This window comes from Phyllobates terribilis, unplaced genomic scaffold (genome assembly GCF_046119375.1).
Source record: "Phyllobates terribilis strain yellow unplaced genomic scaffold, ASM4611937v1 Scaffold_5__5_contigs__length_657084704, whole genome shotgun sequence".
Classification (NCBI taxonomy): domain Eukaryota; kingdom Metazoa; phylum Chordata; class Amphibia; order Anura; family Dendrobatidae; genus Phyllobates; species Phyllobates terribilis.
In genome coordinates, this window is record NW_027362765.1 from 654,561,528 (window position 1) to 654,586,762 (window position 25,235).

General features: G+C 44.1%; 10 non-coding genes and 2 pseudogenes across 10 annotated transcripts; all 12 read left to right on the forward strand.

Moving 5' to 3' along the window:
* Positions 1–431: 431 nt before the first annotated feature.
* LOC141150826 (U2 spliceosomal RNA) lies at positions 432–534 on the forward strand (annotated as a pseudogene).
* Positions 535–6,216: 5,682 nt separating this feature from the next.
* On the forward strand, positions 6,217–6,338 carry LOC141150956 (U2 spliceosomal RNA; annotated as a pseudogene).
* A 1,115-nt stretch (positions 6,339–7,453) lies between these two features.
* Positions 7,454–7,644, forward strand: LOC141275619 (U2 spliceosomal RNA). Its single transcript, XR_012323851.1, has one exon. It is a non-coding gene; the product is annotated as a U2 spliceosomal RNA (small nuclear RNA).
* A 1,115-nt stretch (positions 7,645–8,759) lies between these two features.
* On the forward strand, positions 8,760–8,950 carry LOC141275620 (U2 spliceosomal RNA). Its single transcript, XR_012323852.1, has one exon. It is a non-coding gene; the product is annotated as a U2 spliceosomal RNA (small nuclear RNA).
* A 1,115-nt stretch (positions 8,951–10,065) lies between these two features.
* Positions 10,066–10,256, forward strand: LOC141275621 (U2 spliceosomal RNA). The gene has a single exon (XR_012323853.1). It is a non-coding gene; the product is annotated as a U2 spliceosomal RNA (small nuclear RNA).
* A 1,115-nt stretch (positions 10,257–11,371) lies between these two features.
* Positions 11,372–11,562, forward strand: LOC141149937 (U2 spliceosomal RNA). Its single transcript, XR_012246214.1, has one exon. It is a non-coding gene; the product is annotated as a U2 spliceosomal RNA (small nuclear RNA).
* A 1,115-nt stretch (positions 11,563–12,677) lies between these two features.
* Positions 12,678–12,868, forward strand: LOC141275622 (U2 spliceosomal RNA). The gene has a single exon (XR_012323854.1). It is a non-coding gene; the product is annotated as a U2 spliceosomal RNA (small nuclear RNA).
* Positions 12,869–13,977: 1,109 nt separating this feature from the next.
* On the forward strand, positions 13,978–14,168 carry LOC141275623 (U2 spliceosomal RNA). The gene has a single exon (XR_012323855.1). It is a non-coding gene; the product is annotated as a U2 spliceosomal RNA (small nuclear RNA).
* A 1,115-nt stretch (positions 14,169–15,283) lies between these two features.
* Positions 15,284–15,474, forward strand: LOC141149461 (U2 spliceosomal RNA). The gene has a single exon (XR_012245757.1). It is a non-coding gene; the product is annotated as a U2 spliceosomal RNA (small nuclear RNA).
* Positions 15,475–16,589: 1,115 nt separating this feature from the next.
* Positions 16,590–16,780, forward strand: LOC141149989 (U2 spliceosomal RNA). The gene has a single exon (XR_012246264.1). It is a non-coding gene; the product is annotated as a U2 spliceosomal RNA (small nuclear RNA).
* A 1,115-nt stretch (positions 16,781–17,895) lies between these two features.
* On the forward strand, positions 17,896–18,086 carry LOC141275626 (U2 spliceosomal RNA). The gene has a single exon (XR_012323857.1). It is a non-coding gene; the product is annotated as a U2 spliceosomal RNA (small nuclear RNA).
* A 6,390-nt stretch (positions 18,087–24,476) lies between these two features.
* LOC141150557 (U2 spliceosomal RNA) lies at positions 24,477–24,669 on the forward strand. Its single transcript, XR_012246728.1, has one exon. It is a non-coding gene; the product is annotated as a U2 spliceosomal RNA (small nuclear RNA).
* Positions 24,670–25,235: the final 566 nt, after the last annotated feature.

Below are 25,235 nucleotides of genomic sequence, written 5' to 3' on the forward strand. Positions count from 1 at the left end.
GGAACGCTGGCTGCGCGTGTCATAATAGGCTCTGAGCCTTTATATACCTGTGCACAGCAGCAGCCACCTTCAGTCTGCTGCTGGACAGCCAGCAGCAGCAGCAGCAGGAGAGGTATGTAATCAGGAGCCCTCCTGCTAAGGGTAGACAGCTGCTCGTTCCACCCCACCCCCCGCCTTAATTGGTTCTCCTCCCTTCCAACGGTGTTGAGGCGGGTGGGAACAGCAGGGGGTGAAGGTGCTGTGTTTAAAGAGGTGGAGTTATGCAGATCTAAAACGCGTGGATTGCAGCAGCAGCAAGCCGAAAAGTGCAGGCATGTAAGGGATCTAGAGGTTGACAACATGTCTTCTTAACGTGAGTCCAGGAGCTCATCTCCACAAATGGACTTTTCAGGATCCTTGGGTGGCTCCGTAGTTTGAAACCAATTCTGGTTATCGCTTCTCGGCCTTTTGGCTAAGATCAAGTGTAGTATCTGTTCTTATCAGTTTAATATCTGATACGTCCCCTATCTGGGGACTAGTGTTGAGCCACCCCCGTAGTGTTCGGGTTCGGTTCGGTTCGTCGAACACCGGGATGTTCGAGGAACTGTTCGTCGAACTGTTCGTCGAACACCTTAGAACACCGTCGAACACCGTTAAAACCAATGGCAGGCAAACAAAAACACATAGAAACACATAGAAAACACCTGCAAAGGTGTCCAAAAGCTGACAAACTGCTCAGAAGACACTCTCTTTAAAAAAGCCGGCCGGCAAATTCAGCAGCGGCATACACCGGTACCCGACAATTTAGACAAGAAGGAATAGAGCATCACACATAGATTAGATAGATAGAAACATGTCAGTCACACATATAAGAAGCACAGTGACAGTGTTGGTTACTGCACTTGTCATTTAGTGTAAAGGATTTATTAAAAAAAATATTAGTGTTTTCATGCACCGTCTCTTTAAAAAAGCCGGCCGGCAATTCAGCATCTGTACCCGACAATTTAGAACAGAAAGAATAGAGCTTCACACATAGATTAGATAGATAGAAACATGTCAGTCACATATATAATAAGTACAGTGATAGTGTTGCTTACTGTACTTGTCATTTAGTGTAAAGGATTTATTTAAAAAAATAATAGTGTTTTCATGCACTGTCTCTTTAAAAAAGCCGGCCGGCAATTCAGCAGCGGTACCCGACAATTTATAACAGACAGAATAGAGCTTCACACATAGATTAGATAGATAGAAACATGTCAGTCACATATATATGAAGTACAGTGATAGTGTTGGTTACTGTACTTGTCATTTAGTATTAAAATAAAGGATTTATTATTAAAAAAATTGGCGTGGGGTTCCCCTTAATTTTAGGCTCTAGCGGAGGTTAAGCAGACGGCTGGGGCAGATGTTTGAAGCCTGGGAAGGGGGTAATACCCACGGAGCTTCCCAGGCTACTAATATCAGCCCTCAGCTGAATACATAGCCTTTACTAGCTATTAAAATGGGGGACCCCCCCAAAAAAATGACGTGGGGTCCCCCCTAATTTAATAGCTAGCAAAGGCTAGGCAGACAGCTGGGGGCTGATATTAATAGCCCAGGAAGGGAACCATGAATATTGGCCCCCTCCCAGGCTAGAAACACCAGCCGTCAGCCGCCCCAGAAATGGCGCATTCATAGGATGCGCCAATTCTGGCACTTAGCCTCGCTCTTCCACGCTGCCCTGGTGCGGTGGCAGGGGGTAATAGGGTTGGGGTTGATGTCAGCTTATAATGCCAGCTGACATCAAGCCCAGGTTAGTAATGGAGAGGCGTCTATAAGACACCCCCATTACTAACCCCATAGTCAAAGTTAAAAAAAACACAAACACCCAGAATAAAGTCCTTTAATTGAAATAAAGACACAATCCTTTATTGTTCTAAATTAAACCATACTTACCGTCACGCCCATTCCAGCTGAAGCCAACGATCTCCTGCAATAAAAGAAAAATAATAAAGCAACCTCATCCTTACCTTTCCATGGTTCCCACGACAGCTTCAGCTCTGCTACATCGAGATGACAGGCTGGACCGCAGCAGAACGCTGCCATCCAGCCTCTCATCCCGCAGACACTGAGAAGCGCAGGCTTGCTTGCGCTGCTCAGCGTCTCTCTGTGACGACATCCAGATGAGCCGAGTTCATGTCCAATGTACTCGGCTCACCTCATGCACGTCACTGACAGCGTGGGAAAATTCTCACGCTGAAGCGGTGAGTGCAGGAGAATTCTCCCACGCTGTCAGTGACGTGCATAAGGTGAGCTCATGTCCAATGAACTCAGCTCACCTCCTGCACGTCACTGACAGCGTGGGAGAATTCTCCTGCACTCAGCGCTTCAGCGTGAGAATTCTCCCACGCTGAAGCGCTGAGTGCAGGAGAATTTTCCCACGCTGTCAGTGACATGCAGGAGGTGAGCTGAGTTCATTGGACATGAGCTCACCTCATGCACATCACTGACAGCGTGGGAGAATTCTCCTGCACTCAGCACTTCAGCGTGAGAATTTTCCCACGCTGTCAGTGACGTGCATGAGGTGAGCCGAGTTCATTGGACATGACCTCGGCTCATCTGGATGCCGTCACAGCGAGACAGTGAGGAGCGCAAGCAAGCCTGCGCTTCTCAGTGTCTGCGGGATGACAGGCTGGATGGCAGCGTTCTGCTGCGGTCCAGCCAGTCATCTCGATGTAGCAGAGCTGAAGCTGTCGTGGGAACCATGGAAAGGTAAGGATGAGGTTGGTTTATTATTTTTCTTTTATTGCAGGAGATCGTTGGCTTCAGCTGGAATGGGTGTGATGGTAAGTATGGTTTAATTTAGAACAATAAAGAATTGTGTCTTTATTTCAATTAAAGGACTTTATTCTGGGTGTTGTGGTTTTTTTAAATACTTTACTAGAAATTCATGGCGGTCATGTCTAATACTGGCGTGACCCCATGAATTTTGGGCTTGGGGCCAGCTGATAATACCAAGCTGGCCCTAACCCCTTTATTACCCAGTGAGCCACCGCACCAGGGCCCTGGATGAGTTGGGTACAGCGCCAGAAGATGGCGCTTCTATGAACGCGCCATTTTCCGGGGTGGCTGCGGACTGCAATTTGTAGCGGGGGGGGCCCAGAAAGCTTGGGCCTCCCTGCGCTGCAGATTCCAGCCCCCAGCTGCCTAGTTGTACCTGGCTGGACACAAAAATAGGGCGAAGCCCCACGTACTTTTTTTTTAATTATTTCATGAAATTCATGAAATAATTAAGAAAAAAAGGCCTTCCCTATATTGTTGTGTCCGGCCAGGTACAAATAGGCAGCTGGTGGTTGGGGGCAGCCCGTTCCTGCCTGCTGTACCTGGCTGGACACAAATATAGTGCGAAGCCCCACTTCAATTTTTTTTAATTATTTCATGAAATTCATAAAATAATTAAGAAAAAAAGGGCTTCCCTATATTGTTGTGTCCGGCCAGGTACAAATAGGCAGCTGGTGGATGGGGGCAGCCGGTTCCTGCCTGCAGTACCTGGCTGGACACTAATATAGTGCGAAGCCCCACTTCAATTTTTTTAAATTATTTCAGGAAATTCATGAAATAATTTAAAAAAAATTGACGTGGGGCTTCGCACTATATTTGTGTCCAGCCAGGTACAGCAGGCAGGAACGGGCTGCCCCCAACCACCAGCTGCCTATTTGTACCTGGCCGGACACAACAATATAGGGAAGCCCTTTTTTTCTTAATTATTTCATGAAATAATTTAAAGAAAATTGACGTGGGGCTTCGCCCTGTTTTTGTGTCCAGCCAGGTACAACTAGGCAGCTGGGGGCTGGAATCCGCAGCGCAGGGAGGCCCAAGCTTTCTGGGCCACCCCCGCTGCAAATTGCAGTCCGCAGCCACCCCGGAAAATGGCGCGTTCATAGAAGCGCCATCTTCTGGCGCTGTACCCAACTCATCCAGGGCCCTGATGCGGTGGCTCACTGGGTAATAAAGGGGTTAGGGCCAGCTTGGCATTATCAGCTGGCCCTAAGCCCGAAATTCATGGGGTCACGCCAGTATTAGACATGACCGCCATGAATTTCTAGTAAAGTATTTAAAAAAAACACAACACCCAGAAAAAAGTCCTTTAATTGAAATAAACACACAATTCTTTATTGTTCTAAATTAAACCATACTTACCATCACGCCCATTCCAGCTGAAGCCAACGATCTCCTGAAATAAAAGAAAAATAATAAAGCAACATCATCCTTACCTTTCCATGGTTCCCATGACAGCTTCAGCTCTGCTTCATCGAGATGACAGGCTGGACCGCAGCAGAACGCTGCCATCCAGCCTGTCATCCCGCAGACACTGAGAAGCGCAGGCTTGCTTGCGCTCCACAGTGTCTCTCTGTGAGGGCATCCAGATGAGCCGAGTTATTGTCCAATGAACTCGGCTCACCTCATGCACGTCACTGACAGCGTGGGAAAATTCTCCTGCACTCAGCGCTTCAGCGTGGGAGAATTCTCACACTGAAGCGCTGAGTGCAGGAGAATTCTCCCACGCTGTCAGTGACGTGCAGGAGGTGAGCTGAGTTCATTGGACATGAGCTCACCTTATGCACGTCACTGACAGCGTGGGAAAATTCTCCTGCACTCAGCGCTTCAGCGGGAGAATTCTCCCGCTGAAGCGCTGAGTGCAGGAGAATTCTCCCACGCTGTCAGTGACGTGCAGGAGGTGAGCTGAGTTCATTGGACATGAACTCGGCTCATCTGGATGTCGTCACAGAGAGACGCTGAGCAGCGCAAGCAAGCCTGCGCTTCTCAGTGTCTGCGGGATGAGAGGCTGGATGGCAGCGTTCTGCTGCGGTCCAGCCTGTCATCTCGATGTAGCAGAGCTGAAGCTGTCCTGGGAACCATGGAAAGGTAAGGATGAGGTTGGTTTATTATTTTTCTTTTATTGCAGGAGATCGTTGGCTTCAGCTGGAATGGGCGTGATGGTAAGTATGGTTTAATTTAGAACAATAAAGGACTGTGTCTTTATTTCAATTAAAGGACTTTATTCTGGGTGTTTGTGTTTTTTTTAACTTTGACTATGGGGTTAGTAATGGGGGTGTCTTATAGACGCCTCTCCATTACTAACCTGGGCTTGATGTCAGCTGGCATTATAAGCTGACATCAACCCCAACCCTATTACCCCCTGCCACCGCACCAGGGCAGCGTGGAAGAGCGAGGCTAAGTGCCAGAATTGGCGCATCCTATGGATGCGCCATTTCTGGGGCGGCTGACGGCTGGTGTTTCTAGCCTGGGAGGGGGCCAATATTCATGGCTCCCTTCCTGGGCTATTAATATCAGCCCCCAGCTGTCTGCCTAGCCTTTGCTAGCTATTAAATTAGGGGGGACCCCACGTCATTTTTTTTGGGGGGTCCCCCATTTTAATAGCTAGTAAAGGCTAGGTATTCAGCTGGGGGCTGATATTAGTAGCCTGGGAAGCTCCGTGGGTATTACCCCGTTCCCAGGCTTCAAACATCTGCCCCAGCCGTCTGCTTAACCTTCGCTAGAGCCTAAAATTAAGGGGAACCCCACGCCAATTTTTTTAATAATAAATCCTTTATTTTAATACTAAATGACAAGTACAGTAACCAACACTATCACTGTACTTCATATATATGTGACTGACATGTTTCTATCTATCTAATCTATGTGTGAAGCTCTATTCTGTCTGTTATAAATTGTCGGGTACCGCTGCTGAATTGCCGGCCGGCTTTTTTAAAGAGACAGTGCATGAAAACACTATTATTTTTTTTGATAAATCCTTTACGCTAAATGACAAGTACAGTAAGCAACACTGTCACTGTACTTCGTATATATGTGGCTGACATGTTTCTATCTATCTAATCTATGTGTGATGCTCTATTCTTTCTGTTCTATATTGTCGGGTACAGGTGTATGCCGCTGCTGAATTGCCGGCTTTTCATGTTTCACTGTTGGCACTGTTCCCATCGATTTGGGCAATCACTGTAATGCTACAACCACCATGGCTGTGGCATTACAGTGAGTGGCAGACAATCCCTGCATGATTGGTGCTCTAAATAGCGGCAGCCATGCAGGACACGCTTTTGGTGCACGAACAGTTATCGAACATAACCTCGAACAGCCGAATTTTTTGCAAATCGTTCGGGTTCGTCGAACAACTCGAACACCGCCCAAAACAGCTCGAATTTGAGATTGGCGAACAGTTCTAGTCGAACACCGCTCATCTCTACTGGGGACCATATATTAAATGGATTTTTAGAACAGGGAGATGGAAAAAGAGCTTGCTCTGTCCACTCCACGCATTGACCTGGTATTGCAGTATCTCCAGGACCGGTGCACCCCTTCTTTAATGCAGTTTCTAAAATCAGAAAGAATTGAATTCAATGTTTTTTGTTCATTTTGCTTGTTTGTCGGATTTTGGGATGGACTCTTTGGCTTTGCTTTTCTTCTCCTCATTGGATTTTTCATGTTCAAAGTTGCAGAAGCCAGATTACAAGCTCATTTTGGTTCAACTTCAGCAACTGTGCATTGCATTGCCATGTAATGTGATGCAATGCTATCTTTCTAGCTCTCCCTTTTTACTTCCTTTTGGATAAACAGACATATTAGGCAAGCATTTTGGAGCTTTCACCTAAATAACTACAGGTGGTGAGATAAGCTGCACAATATAATTGACCTTTCAGTATATTGTTGCACACACACCATCTATTTAGCAAATGCCCTTGTTATCAACAGCAGCCTTTTAAACTCACCTGAGCTAACAGGTATGTGCGCTGGTTACTCTGCTGCGCTTAAAATTTCTTTTTTGGTTTGCTACAATGCCTTTTCTGAAACGTTGTCTCCTTCTGCTGGAACACTGACTTCTTTCATTTAATGCCTGCAGACTATAAAAGAGAACCCAACCCAAAAAGTTTGGTTGATTAGTCTGTGGCATTCTGTTAAACTGTTGCTTATGGCGGTCTCTGTGAGCTTCTCAGCGACATTCAGCCAGCCAGGTATCCTGCCTGCAGTAGATGGAATGTGGCAATGGAACGCTGGCTGCGCGTGTCATAATAGGCTCTGAGCCTTTATATACCTGTGCACAGCAGCAGCCACCTTCAGTCTGCTGCTGGACAGCCAGCAGCAGCAGCAGCAGGAGAGGTATGTAATCAGGAGCCCTCCTGCTAAGGGTAGACAGCTGCTCGTTCCACTCCACCCCCCGCCTTAATTGGTTCTCCTCCCTTCCAACGGTGTTGAGGCGGGTGGGAACAGCAGGGGGTGAAGGTGCTGTGTTTAAAGAGGTGGAGTTATGCAGATCTAAAACGCGTGGATTGCAGCAGCAGCAAGCCGAAAAGTGCAGGCATGTAAGGGATCTAGAGGTTGACAACATGTCTTCTTAACGGGAGTCCAGGAGCTCATCTCCACAAATGGACTTTTCAGGATCCTTGGGTGGCTCCGTAGTTTGAAACCAATTCTGGTTATCGCTTCTCGGCCTTTTGGCTAAGATCAAGTGTAGTATCTGTTCTTATCAGTTTAATATCTGATACGTCCCCTATCTGGGGACCATATATTAAATGGATTTTTAGAACAGGGAGATGGAAAAAGAGCTTGCTCTGTCCACTCCACGCATTGACCTGGTATTGCAGTATCTCCAGGACCGGTGCACCCCTTCTTTAATGCAGTTTCTAAAATCAGAAAGAATTGAATTCAATGTTTTTTGTTCATTTTGCTTGTTTGTCGGATTTTGGGATGGACTCTTTGGCTTTGCTTTTCTTCTCCTCATTGGATTTTTCATGTTCAAAGTTGCAGAAGCCAGATTACAAGCTCATTTTGGTTCAACTTCAGCAACTGTGCATTGCATTGCCATGTAATGTGATGCAATGCTATCTTTCTAGCTCTCCCTTTTTACTTCCTTTTGGATAAACAGACATATTAGGCAAGCATTTTGGAGCTTTCACCTAAATAACTACAGGTGGTGAGATAAGCTGCACAATATAATTGACCTTTCAGTATATTGTTGCACACACACCATCTATTTAGCAAATGCCCTTGTTATCAACAGCAGCCTTTTAAACTCACCTGAGCTAACAGGTATGTGCGCTGGTTACTCTGCTGCGCTTAAAATTTATTTTTTGGTTTGCTACAATGCCTTTTCTGAAACGTTGTCTCCTTCTGCTGGAACACTGACTTCTTTCATTTAATGCCTGCAGACTATAAAAGAGAACCCAACCCAAAAAGTTTGGTTGATTAGTCTGTGGCATTCTGTTAAACTGTTGCTTATGGCGGTCTCTGTGAGCTTCTCAGCGACATTCAGCCAGCCAGGTATCCTGCCTGCAGTAGATGGAATGTGGCAATGGAACACTGGCTGCGCGTGTCATAATAGGCTCTGAGCCTTTATATACCTGTGCACAGCAGCAGCCACCTTCAGTCTGCTGCTGGACAGCCAGCAGCAGCAGCAGCAGGAGAGGTATGTAATCAGGAGCCCTCCTGCTAAGGGTAGACAGCTGCTCGTTCCACCCCACCCCCCGCCTTAATTGGTTCTCCTCCCTTCCAGCGGTGTTGAGGCGGGTGGGAACAGCAGGGGGTGAAGGTGCTGTGTTTAAAGAGGTGGAGTTATGCAGATCTAAAACGCGTGGATTGCAGCAGCAGCAAGCCGAAAAGTGCAGGCATGTAAGGGATCTAGAGGTTGACAACATGTCTTCTTAACGGGAGTCCAGGAGCTCATCTCCACAAATGGACTTTTCAGGATCCTTGGGTGGCTCCGTAGTTTGAAACCAATTCTGGTTATCGCTTCTCGGCCTTTTGGCTAAGATCAAGTGTAGTATCTGTTCTTATCAGTTTAATATCTGATACGTCCCCTATCTGGGGACCATATATTAAATGGATTTTTAGAACAGGGAGATGGAAAAAGAGCTTGCTCTGTCCACTCCACGCATTGACCTGGTATTGCAGTATCTCCAGGACCGGTGCACCCCTTCTTTAATGCAGTTTCTAAAATCAGAAAGAATTGAATTCAATGTTTTTTGTTCATTTTGCTTGTTTGTCGGATTTTGGGATGGACTCTTTGGCTTTGCTTTTCTTCTCCTCATTGGATTTTTCATGTTCAAAGTTGCAGAAGCCAGATTACAAGCTCATTTTGGTTCAACTTCAGCAACTGTGCATTGCATTGCCATGTAATGTGATGCAATGCTATCTTTCTAGCTCTCCCTTTTTACTTCCTTTTGGATAAACAGACATATTAGGCAAGCATTTTGGAGCTTTCACCTAAATAACTACAGGTGGTGAGATAAGCTGCACAATATAATTGACCTTTCAGTATATTGTTGCACACACACCATCTATTTAGCAAATGCCCTTGTTATCAACAGCAGCCTTTTAAACTCACCTGAGCTAACAGGTATGTGCGCTGGTTACTCTGCTGCGCTTAAAATTTCTTTTTTGGTTTGCTACAATGCCTTTTCTGAAACGTTGTCTCCTTCTGCTGGAACACTGACTTCTTTCATTTAATGCCTGCAGACTATAAAAGAGAACCCAACCCAAAAAGTTTGGTTGATTAGTCTGTGGCATTCTGTTAAACTGTTGCTTATGGCGGTCTCTGTGAGCTTCTCAGCGACATTCAGCCAGCCAGGTATCCTGCCTGCAGTAGATGGAATGTGGCAATGGAACGCTGGCTGCGCGTGTCATAATAGGCTCTGAGCCTTTATATACCTGTGCACAGCAGCAGCCACCTTCAGTCTGCTGCTGGACAGCCAGCAGCAGCAGCAGCAGGAGAGGTATGTAATCAGGAGCCCTCCTGCTAAGGGTAGACAGCTGCTCGTTCCACCCCACCCCCCGCCTTAATTGGTTCTCCTCCCTTCCAACGGTGTTGAGGCGGGTGGGAACAGCAGGGGGTGAAGGTGCTGTGTTTAAAGAGGTGGAGTTATGCAGATCTAAAACGCGTGGATTGCAGCAGCAGCAAGCCGAAAAGTGCAGGCATGTAAGGGATCTAGAGGTTGACAACATGTCTTCTTAACGGGAGTCCAGGAGCTCATCTCCACAAATGGACTTTTCAGGATCCTTGGGTGGCTCCGTAGTTTGAAACCAATTCTGGTTATCGCTTCTCGGCCTTTTGGCTAAGATCAAGTGTAGTATCTGTTCTTATCAGTTTAATATCTGATACGTCCCCTATCTGGGGACCATATATTAAATGGATTTTTAGAACAGGGAGATGGAAAAAGAGCTTGCTCTGTCCACTCCACGCATTGACCTGGTATTGCAGTATCTCCAGGACCGGTGCACCCCTTCTTTAATGCAGTTTCTAAAATCAGAAAGAATTGAATTCAATGTTTTTTGTTCATTTTGCTTGTTTGTCGGATTTTGGGATGGACTCTTTGGCTTTGCTTTTCTTCTCCTCATTGGATTTTTCATGTTCAAAGTTGCAGAAGCCAGATTACAAGCTCATTTTGGTTCAACTTCAGCAACTGTGCATTGCATTGCCATGTAATGTGATGCAATGCTATCTTTCTAGCTCTCCCTTTTTACTTCCTTTTGGATAAACAGACATATTAGGCAAGCATTTTGGAGCTTTCACCTAAATAACTACAGGTGGTGAGATAAGCTGCACAATATAATTGACCTTTCAGTATATTGTTGCACACACACCATCTATTTAGCAAATGCCCTTGTTATCAACAGCAGCCTTTTAAACTCACCTGAGCTAACAGGTATGTGCGCTGGTTACTCTGCTGCGCTTAAAATTTCTTTTTTGGTTTGCTACAATGCCTTTTCTGAAACGTTGTCTCCTTCTGCTGGAACACTGACTTCTTTCATTTAATGCCTGCAGACTATAAAAGAGAACCCAACCCAAAAAGTTTGGTTGATTAGTCTGTGGCATTCTGTTAAACTGTTGCTTATGGCGGTCTCTGTGAGCTTCTCAGCGACATTCAGCCAGCCAGGTATCCTGCCTGCAGTAGATGGAATGTGGCAATGGAACGCTGGCTGCGCGTGTCATAATAGGCTCTGAGCCTTTATATACCTGTGCACAGCAGCAGCCACCTTCAGTCTGCTGCTGGACAGCCAGCAGCAGCAGCAGCAGGAGAGGTATGTAATCAGGAGCCCTCCTGCTAAGGGTAGACAGCTGCTCGTTCCACCCCACCCCCCGCCTTAATTGGTTCTCCTCCCTTCCAACGGTGTTGAGGCGGGTGGGAACAGCAGGGGGTGAAGGTGCTGTGTTTAAAGAGGTGGAGTTATGCAGATCTAAAACGCGTGGATTGCAGCAGCAGCAAGCCGAAAAGTGCAGGCATGTAAGGGATCTAGAGGTTGACAACATGTCTTCTTAACGGGAGTCCAGGAGCTCATCTCCACAAATGGACTTTTCAGGATCCTTGGGTGGCTCCGTAGTTTGAAACCAATTCTGGTTATCGCTTCTCGGCCTTTTGGCTAAGATCAAGTGTAGTATCTGTTCTTATCAGTTTAATATCTGATACGTCCCCTATCTGGGGACCATATATTAAATGGATTTTTAGAACAGAGAGATGGAAAAAGAGCTTGCTCTGTCCACTCCACGCATTGACCTGGTATTGCAGTATCTCCAGGACCGGTGCACCCCTTCTTTAATGCAGTTTCTAAAATCAGAAAGAATTGAATACAATGTTTTTTGTTCATTTTGCTTGTTTGTCGGATTTTGGGATGGTCTCTTTGGCTTTGCTTTTCTTCTCCTCATTGGATTTTTCATGTTCAAAGTTGCAGAAGCCAGATTACAAGCTCATTTTGGTTCAACTTCAGCAACTGTGCATTGCATTGCCATGTAATGTGATGCAATGCTATCTTTCTAGCTCTCCCTTTTTACTTCCTTTTGGATAAACAGACATATTAGGCAAGCATTTTGGAGCTTTCACCTAAATAACTACAGGTGGTGAGATAAGCTGCACAATATAATTGACCTTTCAGTATATTGTTGCACACACACCATCTATTTAGCAAATGCCCTTGTTATCAACAGCAGCCTTTTAAACTCACCTGAGCTAACAGGTATGTGCGCTGGTTACTCTGCTGCGCTTAAAATTTCTTTTTTGGTTTGCTACAATGCCTTTTCTGAAACGTTGTCTCCTTCTGCTGGAACACTGACTTCTTTCATTTAATGCCTGCAGACTATAAAAGAGAACCCAACCCAAAAAGTTTGGTTGATTAGTCTGTGGCATTCTGTTAAACTGTTGCTTATGGCGGTCTCTGTGAGCTTCTCAGCGACATTCAGCCAGCCAGGTATCCTGCCTGCAGTAGATGGAATGTGGCAATGGAACGCTGGCTGCGCGTGTCATAATAGGCTCTGAGCCTTTATATACCTGTGCACAGCAGCAGCCACCTTCAGTCTGCTGCTGGACAGCCAGCAGCAGCAGCAGCAGGAGAGGTATGTAATCAGGAGCCCTCCTGCTAAGGGTAGACAGCTGCTCGTTCCACCCCACCCCCCGCCTTAATTGGTTCTCCTCCCTTCCAACGGTGTTGAGGCGGGTGGGAACAGCAGGGGGTGAAGGTGCTGTGTTTAAAGAGGTGGAGTTATGCAGATCTAAAACGCGTGGATTGCAGCAGCAGCAAGCCGAAAAGTGCAGGCATGTAAGGGATCTAGAGGTTGACAACATGTCTTCTTAACGGGAGTCCAGGAGCTCATCTCCACAAATGGACTTTTCAGGATCCTTGGGTGGCTCCGTAGTTTGAAACCAATTCTGGTTATCGCTTCTCGGCCTTTTGGCTAAGATCAAGTGTAGTATCTGTTCTTATCAGTTTAATATCTGATACGTCCCCTATCTGGGGACCATATATTAAATGGATTTTTAGAACAGGGAGATGGAAAAAGAGCTTGCTCTGTCCACTCCACGCATTGACCTGGTATTGCAGTATCTCCAGGACCGGTGCACCCCTTCTTTAATGCAGTTTCTAAAATCAGAAAGAATTGAATTCAATGTTTTTTGTTCATTTTGCTTGTTTGTCGGATTTTGGGATGGACTCTTTGGCTTTGCTTTTCTTCTCCTCATTGGATTTTTCATGTTCAAAGTTGCAGAAGCCAGATTACAAGCTCATTTTGGTTCAACTTCAGCAACTGTGCATTGCATTGCCATGTAATGTGATGCAATGCTATCTTTCTAGCTCTCCCTTTTTACTTCCTTTTGGATAAACAGACATATTAGGCAAGCATTTTGGAGCTTTCACCTAAATAACTACAGGTGGTGAGATAAGCTGCACAATATAATTGACCTTTCAGTATATTGTTGCACACACACCATCTATTTAGCAAATGCCCTTGTTATCAACAGCAGCCTTTTAAACTCACCTGAGCTAACAGGTATGTGCGCTGGTTACTCTGCTGCGCTTAAAATTTCTTTTTTGGTTTGCTACAATGCCTTTTCTGAAACGTTGTCTCCATCTGCTGGAACACTGACTTCTTTCATTTAATGCCTGCAGACTATAAAAGAGAACCCAACCCAAAAAGTTTGGTTGATTAGTCTGTGGCATTCTGTTAAACTGTTGCTTATGGCAGTCTCTGTGAGCTTCTCAGCGACATTCAGCCAGCCAGGTATCCTGCCTGCAGTAGATGGAATGTGGCAATGGAACGCTGGCTGCGCGTGTCATAATAGGCTCTGAGCCTTTATATACCTGTGCACAGCAGCAGCCACCTTCAGTCTGCTGCTGGACAGCCAGCAGCAGCAGGAGAGGTATGTAATCAGGAGCCCTCCTGCTAAGGGTAGACAGCTGCTCGTTCCACCCCACCCCCCGCCTTAATTGGTTCTCCTCCCTTCCAACGGTGTTGAGGCGGGTGGGAACAGCAGGGGGTGAAGGTGCTGTGTTTAAAGAGGTGGAGTTATGCAGATCTAAAACGCGTGGATTGCAGCAGCAGCAAGCCGAAAAGTGCAGGCATGTAAGGGATCTAGAGGTTGACAACATGTCTTCTTAACGGGAGTCCAGGAGCTCATCTCCACAAATGGACTTTTCAGGATCCTTGGGTGGCTCCGTAGTTTGAAACCAATTCTGGTTATCGCTTCTCGGCCTTTTGGCTAAGATCAAGTGTAGTATCTGTTCTTATCAGTTTAATATCTGATACGTCCCCTATCTGGGGACCATATATTAAATGGATTTTTAGAACAGGGAGATGGAAAAAGAGCTTGCTCTGTCCACTCCACGCATTGACCTGGTATTGCAGTATCTCCAGGACCGGTGCACCCCTTCTTTAATGCAGTTTCTAAAATCAGAAAGAATTGAATTCAATGTTTTTTGTTCATTTTGCTTGTTTGTCGGATTTTGGGATGGACTCTTTGGCTTTGCTTTTCTTCTCCTCATTGGATTTTTCATGTTCAAAGTTGCAGAAGCCAGATTACAAGCTCATTTTGGTTCAACTTCAGCAACTGTGCATTGCATTGCCATGTAATGTGATGCAATGCTATCTTTCTAGCTCTCCCTTTTTACTTCCTTTTGGATAAACAGACATATTAGGCAAGCATTTTGGAGCTTTCACCTAAATAACTACAGGTGGTGAGATAAGCTGCACAATATAATTGACCTTTCAGTATATTGTTGCACACACACCATCTATTTAGCAAATGCCCTTGTTATCAACAGCAGCCTTTTAAACTCACCTGAGCTAACAGGTATGTGCGCTGGTTACTCTGCTGCGCTTAAAATTTCTTTTTTGGTTTGCTACAATGCCTTTTCTGAAACGTTGTCTCCTTCTGCTGGAACACTGACTTCTTTCATTTAATGCCTGCAGACTATAAAAGAGAACCCAACCCAAAAAGTTTGGTTGATTAGTCTGTGGCATTCTGTTAAACTGTTGCTTATGGCGGTCTCTGTGAGCTTCTCAGCGACATTCAGCCAGCCAGGTATCCTGCCTGCAGTAGATGGAATGTGGCAATGGAACGCTGGCTGCGCGTGTCATAATAGGCTCTGAGCCTTTATATACCTGTGCACAGCAGCAGCCACCTTCAGTCTGCTGCTGGACAGCCAGCAGCAGCAGCAGCAGGAGAGGTATGTAATCAGGAGCCCTCCTGCTAAGGGTAGACAGCTGCTCGTTCCACCCCACCCCCCGCCTTAATTGGTTCTCCTCCCTTCCAACGGTGTTGAGGCGGGTGGGAACAGCAGGGGGTGAAGGTGCTGTGTTTAAAGAGGTGGAGTTATGCAGATCTAAAACGCGTGGATTGCAGCAGCAGCAAGCCGAAAAGTGCAGGCATGTAAGGGATCTAGAGGTTGACAACATGTCTTCTTAACGGGAGTCCAGGAGCTCATCTCCACAAATGGACTTTTCAGGATCCTTGGGTGGCTCCGTAGTTTGAAACCAATTCTGGTTATCGCTTCTCGGCCTTTTGGCTAAGATCAAGTGTAGTATCTGTTCTTATCAGTTTAATATCTGATACGTCCCCTATCTGGGGACCATATATTAAATGGATTTTTAGAACAGGGAGATGGAAAAAGAGCTTGCTCTGTCCACTCCATGCATTGACCTGGTATTGCAGTATCTCCAGGACCGGTGCACCCCTTCTTTAATGCAGTTTCTAAAATCAGAAAGAATTGAATTCAATGTTTTTTGTTCATTTTGCTTGTTTGTCGGATTTTGGGATGGACTCTTTGGCTTTGCTTTTCTTCTCCTCATTGGATTTTTCATGTTCAAAGTTGCAGAAGCCAGATTACAAGCTCATTTTGGTTCAACTTCAGCAACTGTGCATTGCATTGCCATGTAATGTGATGCAATGCTATCTTTCTAGCTCTCCCTTTTTACTTCCTTTTGGATAAACAGACATATTAGGCAAGCATTTTGGAGCTTTCACCTAAATAACTACAGGTGGTGAGATAAGCTGCACAATATAATTGACCTTTCAGTATATTGTTGCACACACACCATCTATTTAGCAAATGCCCTTGTTATCAACAGCAGCCTTTTAAACTCACCTGAGCTAACAGGTATGTGCGCTGGTTACTCTGCTGCGCTTAAAATTTCTTTTTTGGTTTGCTACAATGCCTTTTCTGAAACGTTGTCTCCTTCTGCTGGAACACTGACTTCTTTCATTTAATGCCTGCAGACTATAAAAGAGAACCCAACCCAAAAAGTTTGGTTGATTAGTCTGTGGCATTCTGTTAAACTGTTGCTTATGGCGGTCTCTGTGAGCTTCTCAGCGACATTCAGCCAGCCAGGTATCCTGCCTGCAGTAGATGGAATGTGGCAATGGAACGCTGGCTGCGCGTGTCATAATAGGCTCTGAGCCTTTATATACCTGTGCACAGCAGCAGCCACCTTCAGTCTGCTGCTGGACAGCCAGCAGCAGCAGCAGCAGGAGAGGTATGTAATCAGGAGCCCTCCTGCTAAGGGTAGACAGCTGCTCGTTCCACCCCACCCCCCGCCTTAATTGGTTCTCCTCCCTTCCAACGGTGTTGAGGCGGGTGGGAACAGCAGGGGGTGAAGGTGCTGTGTTTAAAGAGGTGGAGTTATGCAGATCTAAAACGCGTGGATTGCAGCAGCAGCAAGCCGAAAAGTGCAGGCATGTAAGGGATCTAGAGGTTGACAACATGTCTTCTTAACGGGAGTCCAGGAGCTCATCTCCACAAATGGACTTTTCAGGATCCTTGGGTGGCTCCGTAGTTTGAAACCAATTCTGGTTATCGCTTCTCGGCCTTTTGGCTAAGATCAAGTGTAGTATCTTTTCTTATCAGTTTAATATCTGATACGTCCCCTATCTGGGGACCATATATTAAATGGATTTTTAGAACAGGGAGATGGAAAAAGAGCTTGCTCTGTCCACTCCACGCATTGACCTGGTATTGCAGTATCTCCAGGACCGGTGCACCCCTTCTTTAATGCAGTTTCTAAAATCAGAAAGAATTGAATTCAATGTTTTTTGTTCATTTTGCTTGTTTGTCGGATTTTGGGATGGACTCTTTGGCTTTGCTTTTCTTCTCCTCATTGGATTTTTCATGTTCAAAGTTGCAGAAGCCAGATTACAAGCTCATTTTGGTTCAACTTCAGCAACTGTGCATTGCATTGCCATGTAATGTGATGCAATGCTATCTTTCTAGCTCTCCCTTTTTACTTCCTTTTGGATAAACAGACATATTAGGCAAGCATTTTGGAGCTTTCACCTAAATAACTACAGGTGGTGAGATAAGCTGCACAATATAATTGACCTTTCAGTATATTGTTGCACACACACCATCTATTTAGCAAATGCCCTTGTTATCAACAGCAGCCTTTTAAACTCACCTGAGCTAACAGGTATGTGCGCTGGTTACTCTGCTGCGCTTAAAATTTATTTTTTGGTTTGCTACAATGCCTTTTCTGAAACGTTGTCTCCTTCTGCTGGAACACTGACTTCTTTCATTTAATGCCTGCAGACTATACAAGAGAACCCAACCCAAAAAGTTTGGTTGATTAGTCTGTGGCATTCTGTTAAACTGTTGCTTATGGCGGTCTCTGTGAGCTTCTCAGCGACATTCAGCCAGCCAGGTATCCTGCCTGCAGTAGATGGAATGTGGCAATGGAACGCTGGCTGCGCGTGTCATAATAGGCTCTGAGCCTTTATATACCTGTGCACAGCAGCAGCCACCTTCAGTCTGCTGCTGGACAGCCAGCAGCAGCAGCAGCAGGAGAGGTATGTAATCAGGAGCCCTCCTGCTAAGGGTAGACAGCTGCTCGTTCCACCCCACCCCCCGCCTTAATTGGTTCTCCTCCCTTCCAACGGTGTTGAGGCGGGTGGGAACAGCAGGGGGTGAAGGTGCTGTGTTTAAAGAGGTGGAGTTATGCAGATCTAAAACGCGTGGATTGCAGCAGCAGCAAGCCGAAAAGTGCAGGCATGTAAGGGATCTAGAGGTTGACAACATGTCTTCTTAACGGGAGTCCAGGAGCTCATCTCCACAAATGGACTTTTCAGGATCCTTGGGTGGCTCCGTAGTTTGAAACCAATTCTGGTTATCGCTTCTCGGCCTTTTGGCTAAGATCAAGTGTAGTATCTGTTCTTATCAGTTTAATATCTGATACGTCCCCTATCTGGGGACCATATATTAAATGGATTTTTAGAACAGGGAGATGGAAAAAGAGCTTGCTCTGTCCACTCCACGCATTGACCTGGTATTGCAGTATCTCCAGGACCGGTGCACCCCTTCTTTAATGCAGTTTCTAAAATCAGAAAGAATTGAATTCAATGTTTTTTGTTCATTTTGCTTGTTTGTCGGATTTTGGGATGGACTCTTTGGCTTTGCTTTTCTTCTCCTCATTGGATTTTTCATGTTCAAAGTTGCAGAAGCCAGATTACAAGCTCATTTTGGTTCAACTTCAGCAACTGTGCATTGCATTGCCATGTAATGTGATGCAATGCTATCTTTCTAGCTCTCCCTTTTTACTTCCTTTTGGATAAACAGACATATTAGGCAAGCATTTTGGAGCTTTCACCTAAATAACTACAGGTGGTGAGATAAGCTGCACAATATAATTGACCTTTCAGTATATTGTTGCACACACACCATCTATTTAGCAAATGCCCTTGTTATCAACAGCAGCCTTTTAAACTCACCTGAGCTAACAGGTATGTGCGCTGGTTACTCTGCTGCGCTTAAAATTTCTTTTTTGGTTTGCTACAATGCCTTTTCTGAAACGTTGTCTCCTTCTGCTGGAACACTGACTTCTTTCATTTAATGCCTGCAGACTATAAAAGAGAACCCAACCCAAAAAGTTTGGTTGATTAGTCTGTGGCATTCTGTTAAACTGTTGCTTATGGCGGTCTCTGTGAGCTTCTCAGCGACATTCAGCCAGCCAGGTATCCTGCCTGCAGTAGATGGAATGTGGCAATGGAACGCTGGCTGCGCGTGTCATAATAGGCTCTGAGCCTTTATATACCTGTGCACAGCAGCAGCCACCTTCAGTCTGCTGCTGGACAGCCAGCAGCAGCAGCAGCAGGAGAGGTATGTAATCAGGAGCCCTCCTGCTAAGGGTAGACAGCTGCTCGTTCCACCCCACCCCCCGCCTTAATTGGTTCTCCTCCCTTCCAACGGTGTTGAGGCGGGTGGGAACAGCAGGGGGTGAAGGTGCTGTGTTTAAAGAGGTGGAGTTATGCAGATCTAAAACGCGTGGATTGCAGCAGCAGCAAGCCGAAAAGTGCAGGCATGTAAGGGATCTAGAGGTTGACAACATGTCTTCTTAACGGGAGTCCAGGAGCTCATCTCCACAAATGGACTTTTCAGGATCCTTGGGTGGCTCCGTAGTTTGAACCCAATTCTGGTTATCGCTTCTCGGCCTTTTGGCTAAGATCAAGTGCTTTATTGCAGGAGATTGTGGTTGAAGGGCACTCGGGTACCCCTCTCCTTGGCCTGGCAGGATCGTCCACTTTGGTGGACTTAACCTGCTTGCTGCTATTAGGGAGAGGGCTTAGTCCCAGGGTAACGAGTTGCGATCCCCCAGCTTCCAGGTGTTTTTCGCTGCAAAAACACTGGGAGCGCAGATTGCAAGCGGCTGCAATTTGCAACCTTGTTGCGTTTTTCCATGGAGGTTGACCCTAACCTCGTGCCTCTTTATGCAAGGCTAAAAAACTCTATCCGAGTTCACTTCACGGCGGGTGGCTCGGATATGAGGAAATTAGGGTATGTAGTCCAGGACGTGCTCAGGAACCTTCTTGGCGTACAAAGGAATGAAATTCTCTCCATCCAGGATTATCCCAGAAGAGGTGACTATGACATCACATTCACCGGAGAAGGTATTTTTAGAGATGTACTAGAAAAGTTAAAAAAAGTTGAAAATAGTCCTGTTTTGAAAGGGATACAAATTGTTGAGCACGTCCTGGATGAGGTAAGACTGGTTATTGTAAAAATATTTTCGCCCTTTGTTTCTGCTCCAGAAGTAATGTCATTTCTAGCAATTTATTTTAAAAGTGTTAAATGTATTGGGAAGATATTAAACGAATATAACATATGGACATCTAAGTGGAAATTCCTTGTGAAGTGTACAAGAGATCCAAATACACCAGGTGGTATACGGCTCCCCCCTGCCCGTTTCAAAATTGGGCAAACAAATGGGGATTTCTTCTTTTCTGGGATGCCAGTATATTGCAGAAATTGTGGGCGCTATGGTCATTCAAAAGAAAACTGTCATGTATCATGTAGAAATTGTGCTAGTGAAGAACATGAGACAAAAGAATGCCCTAAGGAAAAGAAATGCAGTTTTTGCCAGACTCCAGGTCACTTTTATTTTTCTTGCCCTCACAGATTTCGGGAAGATGAGCAAAAGGGGAAGTCCAAGACGTCCGACCAAGGACCAAAAGATAAGACCACCCCTCAGGAGGAGGAACAACAACCTGGAGCCTCTGGAGACAATAAGGGCGTACCAAATAGTGAAGTGTCTCCAGAGTCTATGACAGGTAAAATACCAAATCCCAAAACCTGGCTGCAGGACCTGCGGGAGTCCAAAAGGAGGGCTGAGAAGGAGCAGAAGGGCACTACTGGTAAGGTCAAAAGGGACCGGCAAAAGGCCGACACAGAAGCCCATGCCCAGTCTGGGTCTCCTAGTGCTGAGGGCGCTGAGTGGATAAAGGTGGGTCCTAAGAAAAAGAAAAAGGGTGGTTCGGAGGAGGCAGCAGGAGGTGAACAGATGGACACTTCTCCAGAAGGGGACGTGGACGCTGGACCCTCAGGGGTTTCGGTCTCCGCTGCTACAGGTGGGGACCGGGATCTTGCTGCCTCTGAAGAGTCAGAGGCTCTGCCTTGTGCGCAACCTCCTCCTATAGGACGACCTTCTACAGGTCAAACAGGGGCGGCGGAACCCCTCGGGGACCCACCTGATGAGGAACTGCATGGCCAGCCAATGGAGACCCAGCGGGTTCTGCCAGCCAGCCCTCCGAGCTATGCCAGTGTAGCGTCGGGTTTATATAAATGTGGTAATCTTTCCTCCTCCACGGAGACTCTCGTGACGATACTATCAGATGAGGAGGGAGGCGCAAGCCCAGTGGTCTGATCAGGTTCATCGGACAGGTAAATCCGTTGCTCTTAGTTACCTAAGTAAAATTTCTACATTTTCTAATGATGGCTGAACTGAAAGGTATTTCCCTCAACGTGAGAGGCATAAAATCTAACACGAGAAGATCTGCTCTTTTTAATATTTTTACGTGTTTTACTGCATCTGTATTTTTTCTGCAAGAATGTAATATCCCACATGAAATGTCATATCAAAAATATAAAGATGAGTGGAAGTGTGGGCCATCTGTCTGGTCCGGATCGAATGCTGCAGGATCAGCGGGTGTAGCCATACTTTTTAAAGGGAACGTTTTAATTGATTTTATTCAGGAAATTTTACCAGGTCGTATTTTATTAGTGAAAGCTTTTATTGATGGTATTAGATGGCAGTTTTTAAATTTTTATGGATCCCCAGAGAAAAATGAAAGAGCCGAAATGCTTGATCTTTTACCATTATTTATTAATAACTCTGAACCTTTTATCTTAGCAGGGGATTTTAATTGTGTTTTAAAAGGTGAAAACCGGCGCTCCAGCTCTGTAAGCAGGAACTACGATAAAACCTCAGGTATGCTACATGATATAGTCAAAGATGCTAAATTGATAGACATATATAAAGAGTGTCATAGTGACAGCCCAGAGGATGCTGGTTTCACTTGGAGCAATGCTAATTGTAGCTCTAGGATTGATTTTATTTTTGGTTCAGATAAAACAATACCTGCCAAATGTGAAGTTTTAACTAATATATTTTCAGACCATAAACTTTTATCCTTTACCATAAAAGTAAATGACAACAAAAAATGTGGTAAGAAAAGCTGGAAAATGAACGTATCCCTTTTAACCGACCCGCAGATTTTATCAGATTTTATTGAGTTTTATAGGAAATGTAGAAAAGGGAAAAAAACAAATGAGACTATGAGTGTATGGTGGGATAGAATGAAAGTAAAAATAAAAGACTTTTTTATTAAAAAGAGTATATGTAGAGCCAAAGAAAAATATGAAGAATATAGAATTTTAAATACCCGCCTACAAACATTATTTAAGCTCAGAGACAATGGGATAGATGTACAAGTTGATATTTCAAACTTAAAAGAAGAGATTTCAAAATGGCTAGAACAAAAAGGAAAAGAGATAATTTTTCGTTCTAGAGTACAACATATAGAAGAAAATGAAAAGTGTTCCAGATATTTTTTTAGGAAAAATAAAAAAGAAAAAGTGATAATTGACCATATAGATGGTGAGAATAATATAAAAAATATGCTGGGTAAAGTTGAGGTTTTTTTTTCTAATCTTTTTAATGGAAAAAATATAGATAATAAATTAATGGATGATTCGCTGCAAGGACTAACAGCTGTTTTAGATCCCGCATCCCAAGAGTTTTTATCCCAAGTTTTAACGGAACAAGAAGTGTTAAAAACTATTAAAAGTTTTAAAACTGGAAAGGTCCCTGGTCCTGATGGCATCCCAATAGAATTTTATGTATGTTTTTATGATATTTTAAAAGATGATTTGTTTTATTTGTTTACTGAGGTTTTTAATAATAAGGTTTTATTAAATTCCTGGAAGAAAGGTGAAGTCTCCCTCCTATACAAAAAAGGCGATAAATCAAAATTAGAAAACTGGAGACCAATAACACTTTTAAATTGTGACTATAAAATAATGGCTAAAATTTGTGCAAATCGTCTAAAAGAAGTCATCAGCAAAGTTATTCATTCTAATCAAGTGTGTGGGGTGCCGGGGCGCAGTATATGGGACAATCTGAATTTAGTGAAAGACTGTATTGAGGATGTGAAAGACAGAAAGGGGAAAATGGCGATTTTATCTATTGATTTTGAAAAAGCATTTGACCGTGTCTCACACTTTTATCTTTTTAAAGTTTTAGAGAAAATGGGCATACCAGAAGGGTTTTTACTATCGCTTAAAGCATTTTACAAGGATTGTACAAGTAAGATTTTAGTGAATGGTTTTAAGACACAAGAGGTATTTTTACGGTCAGGGGTGAAACAGGGATGCCCTCTGTCCCCCCTACTGTTTATCTGTGCACTGGAACCAATGTTATGTGCAATACGCCAAAATAAACAGATATGCGGTGTCCCTCTGCCTGGAAGCGGTGGTTTGGAGGCCAAGGTTGTAGGCTACATGGATGACGTGGCGGTCTTGTGTACAGATGCACCATCACTTACGGCCACTCTCCATCAATTGCAATCCTTTTGCCTAGCTTCTGGTTTTAAAATCAATTTTAATAAGTGTAACATTTTAAGTGTTGGGGGGATGATTTTACGTGATGTACCAATTAATGTCTCCGAATCCATTTCCATTTTAGGTATATCATTCACTGAAAATAATGATGGTTATAATAGTTGGGAAACAGTTACACAGAAAGTAAATACGAAAATATGTATGTGGAACATGAGGAGACTTACAATGGAGGGTAAAGTATTGGTTTTAAAGATGGTGATTTTACCTCTTTTATTGTATCTTAGCATGGTTTTCCCCCCGCCTGTTAATGCTTTAAAAAAGATAACCAAAACCTGTTTTACCTTCTTTTGGAACTCAAAAATGGAAAAGCTGAAAAGAGAAATCGTGATGAAATCAAAAGTAAAAGGTGGTAAAGATTTTCCAGATTTTAATAGGTTTCTTTTAATCCATCTGTTCGTTTACTGTTTTAATGCCCTTTTTAAGAATCACTATTGGTCCTTTTTTATGCGTTTTAATACAGGATTTTTTATGAGAAAGTTTGGATGGTATGAAGTTAATATATCTGTGCCCCATGCTTTTAATTTGTCGACGCATTATGAGATTTTAAGGAAAATAGTGTCCGATTTTAATTTAGGGACTAAGAAAATAGAGGAATTAAGAAATAGTAAGAAACTAATTAAAGAAATACGTAAAAGTGAGGAAATATGTAATGTTGACAGATATGATGATGACAAATCTATGTCTATCTGGAAAATGATTAACGTTTTTTATCTTTTTAATGAACAGAGAGATCTGGCTTGGAGTTGCATGCACCGCTGTCTTCCTTGCCGGGCATTCCAATACAGAAGAGGATTTGTGAGGTCTGCCATCTGCCCAAGAACCGGATGCCAAGACGAAGAAACGGTGGAACATCTATTATGGACATGTAATTTTGCAAAGGATTTCTGGAGAAGACTGCTCCCCCTACTGGAAAGGGTGGCAGACCTCAAGGACTTTACATATAAAACTGTGCTATACGGACTTATGGAATGCCCCACAATGGACCAGTACACAATGGCTTGGAAGACAGTGAACTGCGCCAAGTCATCTCTCTGGAAAGCGCGCAACATTGCTATTTTTAAACAAGATGTTTTATCAGTGAATGATGTTTTAAGTTTATGTTTATGTGAAATGTATACTTATTATTTAATTGACAAAAAGAAGAATGTACATATTTCCAAAAAATGGCTTGTTGACCAATGGAACCTAATTATTTAAAATCTTTGTATTTTTTTGTTTTGTAAATTTCATTTGTCTTTTAACGTTTGGTATTTGTGTAATTATGCTTGTAATTTGTTAAAGTTTTAATAAACGGTTTTATCCCTCTGCAGGGGATAGCCAAATTAAAAAAAAAAAAAATCTGTTCTTATCAGTTTAATATCTGATACGTCCCCTATCTGGGGACCATATATTAAATGGATTTTTAGAACAGGGAGATGGAAAAAGAGCTTGCTCTGTCCACTCCACGCATTGACCTGGTATTGCAGTATCTCCAGGACCGGTGCACCCCTTCTTTAATGCAGTTTCTAAAATCAGAAAGAATTGAATTCAATGTTTTTTGTTCATTTTGCTTGTTTGTCGGATTTTGGGATGGACTCTTTGGCTTTGCTTTTCTTCTCCTCATTGGATTTTTCATGTTCAAAGTTGCAGAAGCCAGATTACAAGCTCATTTTGGTTCAACTTCAGCAACTGTGCATTGCATTGCCATGTAATGTGATGCAATGCTATCTTTCTAGCTCTCCCTTTTTACTTCCTTTTGGATAAACAGACATATTAGGCAAGCATTTTGGAGCTTTCACCTAAATAACTACAGGTGGTGAGATAAGCTGCACAATATAATTGACCTTTCAGTATATTGTTGCACACACACCATCTATTTAGCAAATGCCCTTGTTATCAACAGCAGCCTTTTAAACTCACCTGAGCTAACAGGTATGTGCGCTGGTTACTCTGCTGCGCTTAAAATTTCTTTTTTGGTTTGCTACAATGCCTTTTCTGAAACGTTGTCTCCTTCTGCTGGAACACTGACTTCTTTCATTTAATGCCTGCAGACTATAAAAGAGAACCCAACCCAAAAA